The 5,316-nt window shown below is 38.3% G+C and overlaps 1 protein-coding gene across 1 annotated transcript in view; it reads right to left on the bottom strand.

Annotated features, from left to right (window-relative positions):
* TANC1 (tetratricopeptide repeat, ankyrin repeat and coiled-coil containing 1) overlaps positions 1-5,316 on the bottom strand; it is a 201,068-nt gene that overhangs the window by 18,019 nt on the left and 177,733 nt on the right. The window lies entirely within an intron of this gene.

The raw sequence follows: 5,316 nt of genomic DNA, 5'->3' as shown, positions 1-5,316 counted from the left end.
AACATCAATGGCTCTTATAAAAAGACTTTTTTGTACTTCCTCTGTAAATCTATTTTCAGGAGGTTTATATCCTGACAGTATAAAAAAATGCTTTGGGTTGAAATGTCCTTGCACACTACCCTTACCACATCACCAGCCCCTCTTCCACTGCAGCATATCAAAACCTCTTCTACTGACTGCATATCATAATCCACCCCCAAAGAACCTACTTTTCCCAATTACATTGTCCCCAAACCTCCCTGAATTCATACTGCTGTCAATGCCAACCTTACCCAGCCACATGCTCACCACTTAGAAGAAAACATGACTGAATGTTTTCTGAAACACTACCCCTTGTGCCAGGGAACCTTCTTCTTCCACCCCCAGCAGATATGTAATGTTAATCCTCTCCTCACTCTTCAGATTCACTCCTCAAGATCCATTTCTACCAAGATGGCAAAGAGGTGCGTGCGTGCAGGGGGTATTGTTAACTAATTATGAATTGGAATAATAAAAAATGGTGCTATATATTATTAAAACAATCTTTTTATATATTAGATTTTATATATGGACAATTTATAAATTTGTTCTCATTTTCTAGGCACAGAAGCTAATTATTGGAGGATTGCCTTGTATTTGTCCCCCTTCCACTCCTCAGTGGGGAAAGTATATCCAGGGCGGCGGGGGAAGGCACGCTTTGCCCTCTACTCCCACTCTCAACCTCTTCCTCTTTTCCTTACTATCAGACCTTGTCTTCCTGAGCACATGCAAATGAAGGGTAAAATCTGAGTACAGGCAAATGACTACCGACCCACTGACTTACTTCAGCCAGAATTGATGCAGTTTCTCTTTATTGAAACTGCTGGAAGCTTGGGTGCAGATACTTCATAAACATACCTTTCAGCAGCAGTTTGGTACCTACTTATATGTAGTACACAAACTATACATGATATTAGTCCAAAACCAAAAGGCTCATGAGTTACCATCTCATGAGTTACCATCCAGTTCACTGGGCTGGGCCCTGGCAGAGTCAACAGCATTTCAAGCCCTAGCAACTCAGAACTGCTCAGTATGTGTGTATACTCCGGATACACTCCCCCCACATCCAGGAACCATGTGCTAATTAGACACCCACTCATGACTGAGACCAGGCGTTCTTGTCACGAGTCCTGTGATCCTCCAAAAATGTATATGCGGATGAAGCACAAGGCAACCTGGTCCAGCTCCACCTCACAGAGAGTGGGGCCACATTAATCAGAGGCGACAGGCTGGGAAAGCTGCGAACCTGACCTAAGGAAAAACATTTCCAGTTTCAAATCTAAATTGTTTAGTTTTGTTAAATTAAAACCTTTTGTGCTTAGTACAGAGCTCAGCTAAATCATATTACATATTTCAGTATACCAAACCATTCCGAGATCCTCTGCCAGAGAATTAACAAGATAAATTAAGGATTTTGTATATTTGTAACTTCAAAAAAGTTATAAACATTCAAAACAAGACAAGAAGGACAGAACTAGGGTGATACTCTGTTATGCTTTGTGTGAGAGCATGTTTCAGGCACTTTTTGAAGCAAAAAAGACACGCCGACCCTGCAACAATAACCACTTCCTTTCTCCCAGATATAATCAAGGATTTTCAAGGTCAGGTACTAAAACAAGCTATTTAACAATCTAAGGCTGTTTTCATCAGCAACCCTTAAAAGTCATATCAATCAAATACCACTTGTACAGCAGTCTGCCTCACTACACATGCCATATTCTGTGACCTCAATCCCGGATCCTTCTTTAAAAAGAGAGTGACAAATTACTGTACACTGACATTAATATTTACAGCTTTTTTTGGTAGAGTGGCAAGAGCAATAATTATATGTTCCTCCACTATTGGTCATTTTCAGCTTTAATTCTATTCTCATTATTTTAAAAAAATCTCCTGAATTTCATACGTTGATGCCAGTGGGCAATTCTCCTTATGAATCTAGATTACCATGTTTCAAATACACATTTAACATTTGAGCTGAAAATTCTATTTGATTAACTGTGCACAAATATATCACATGAAAAGTCATTTAGTATCACATCTGTTATGATATATATCAAGGGCTGACACAGGGTACCTCAAGAAAATGAAATAAATACTGACAGTGATACAAAACATTTTTCCAGTGAATTGCCAATGCAAGCCACAAAAATAAAAAGAAATAGGTGTGGAAGAGACTCTGCTAGTCCAAATTCCCAGCTGGTCTGGATGGTTTCTATAGCACGTCAGTTTGCCACTCTGGGGGAAAAAACATTTTCAATTTCAAAATATCCCATTAAAAGCAGCACATGCAATGCTTGAAAGACAAAGTCTTCTGAAATGCATCTTTGATAACTACTGTTCAATGTGCTGCTAAACAAAAACATAAATTTTAAAAACAGATAAGAGTGAAATAATTCTTAAAAATTTTAGTTTCATTTGCCATTGCTTCACACACTCCTTGGCAATACATGGTTTTCTACCACTTTTATTCCCCTTTATCTGACGAGCACCAAATGGTTACTATTTTAATTAGAGTTTAAAAATGATATACTATTTGTTTAATTTTTCATTTGTAGCCCAGCATCATCAATTAAAATCAGCCCGGCAAAGTTTTATGAATAAGCAAGTATTTTATTTCAGTTGTGGATTCTGCACAATCTCAGCTTAGTTACTGTAGGTTCTGAAACAATGTTTAGTTTAATTTTAAGTAGAGACTGTTTAAAAGAAAAACAAATACGATGTAGGGTTTAGAAAAGACGCTCAGCAGGTTCTACTGGTTGTGTGCTGGTTCTAAAACAAATAAACTGTAAAAAATAATTTGAGGCCTAATCTGATCGGTCATATTTCTTCACTAATACTTCAAGATTTCAGACTGGAACATCTCACTGTTCTCAAGCAGAAATAGCAGCATTAACTAAATCAAACGGTGACACAACCAAAATGTTACAGGAGTGCTGAACCACTTTGAAGTGTTGGAACTGGTGAACACTCAATTGCTCAAGCCTCCAGGGATCAAAGTATATACAGTGATATGCTGACTTAGCACTAGATTTCTATGCACTGTTCTGTGCTTCAGTTGTAAACCCTTTAAGATAGGGATGGGCTTTTCTGTTTTGGGTACTGGTAAAATTGTGTGCATCTACAGTGCTTTACAGAACTGCAACACTAGTGGCAGCTTCAAGTGCCTAGTCCATTACAAAATACATGTCTGACAGGGTTGAAATAAACATTCCTAGATGGCTAATAGACTTTCAGAGGTTCCTGGTATTCAAGACATTAATCTTCTTCAATACAAAAAAAAGGAGAAGAGATAGTGGCTGAGGAAGACAGCAGGCACAAGATATACCCAGGCATTACAGAAAGGTTGAAAAGGAAAAGCAGAGGAAACGGTTTGCTGATTTCTAAGTGTAGGGAGAGATGTGAAGAGGAAGTACACAAGTCTCCAGCAGGAAAAAAACTAAGTAAACCAGCCCCTGCTCAAGGGGGATGAAAGGAAAAACAACAAGGCAAGAAGAGAGACTGGGAACAGAGAAAAACATGAGAGGACCCTTTAAAGGTGGGAAAAGGAGTTGCAAAAAAAAAGCTCGGAAATGCGTTACCAGCTTTCAACTACTATTTGCTACTGCCTCCTCCCTTCAGCTACTCACAACCCACACTTTCACTGAGTCTCAAGGAAGATGTCATTTGAATTGGTATTTTTAAACAGAAAGTTTTAGAAGGAAGCTATCACTAAAAAATAAGGTAGTCGACAATCAAATACATCAAATAAGTGAGTCATATGCATGTTAACTATTTTAAGTCAAATTAAATACTCATAAAACTATCCTCAGTGAAGACACAGGACAGAAATCCTAAATAATGAAGTTTGATAATATTGGCTAACTTCAGGTGAACATTTCTCTTTTCTAGTCGCTGGTCCAACTTCTTCAAATCAGCAACACAGAAGATTGCTTCTTTGGTATTGAAAATTTGGTATCCTCTTGTTGTCAACCACTGCAGTGTTACATGTACCCAGATTTCATATGAAGGAGTAACACAATCAGAAAAGATTTAAAACAACAATTTGCATCCCTTAAGCAGTGAACAGTGTTATAATAATCCTTCTTCTAATCAAGAGAGTCTGTAGTTTTAATGGACATAAACAGTTTTTAAAGGAATTTTAAAGTATTTTTGACTTTATCATTCCTGAAGGTCTCAACTGACATTGTTTCCTTGTTGAAGATAATCCATACTTAGACGAGTCAAAATGCACTGCAGGATATGACTGAAAGGTCTGACAGCTTCCACAAATTATGGGCTTTCCATCAGTCCTACTACCAAATAAGCAATGCTCCAAATCCCATATATAGCTATTGATCTTCAGAGAACATCTGAAAACCTCTGTGGTGGCTTCCCGATAATGCTCTATGCTCTTTGTAGATTTCTAAAACAGCAGCTAAGCAAATTCACAATACACGCCTGAAACATCTCCCATGGCTACTGCTGCTGCCTCCCATTCCATGCGAATCTTTATCATACACTCTTAATGCTCGCACTAGAGAATATTATAGAAATACCAGCAAATCCAGATCTACAGACATATGGTCATCCCTGCACTAATTATTGCATCATGTCTTCATACTTTGGATCCTCCTCCTTTTCAAAATACGTACCAATAAAACACACCACTTCCTTTGCCATTCTCCCTTCCCCATCCTCCTGTCCCTTCTTTCTGACACCTACCAAGCATCTAGGTCACTGTCACTACCTTTCTTAACTCTGTTGCGTAAGACTGCAACCTTTAGATACATCACAATGCTATGTTAAGGTTAAGCAAGCATGGTACAGAACAGTTTACTCGGGGACACAGAAAACACTGAATTTCCAATGGATAAAGTAGCATTTTTTTTTTTTTTTTTTTTAATACAAGCAATATCAACTTATTGGGCCCAATCTGTAAAGAGTGAACTACCTCACCTTACCTCCTTCTACACATTTTCCTTAAAATTTTATTTCTAAAAATTCCCTGTTTAGAATTACTTCTGAATTTTACTTCACTTGGACAAAACAAAGGAGGGTACCAAAGAGAGGAGCTTGGGTTTCCCAAATCAGGACCATCAGCCCTGGCACAGGTTAAGACTGCTCAGTGATCAGCCATTATTGTTCTACTGCCATAAAAGGTCCCTTTCACCAGGCCCTCATGTCTCTCTCATTCATACCCCTCTTACAACATTCTGATACATTTCTTTCACCCTTAAAATCGGGGCTTGGAGGTGTGCTTAGAAACTCACTGCAAGGCTTAGATCTACTGTGCATTACTTGAGTTTGCAATTCTTCTTA

The sequence above is a fragment of the Crocodylus porosus genome, unplaced genomic scaffold (genome assembly GCF_001723895.1).
Source record: "Crocodylus porosus isolate Cpor-Errol unplaced genomic scaffold, CroPor_comp1, whole genome shotgun sequence".
Taxonomy (NCBI): domain Eukaryota; kingdom Metazoa; phylum Chordata; order Crocodylia; family Crocodylidae; genus Crocodylus; species Crocodylus porosus.
The sequence above is the reverse complement of the archived record's forward strand: the minus strand, read 5'-3'. Positions and strand labels throughout refer to the sequence as shown.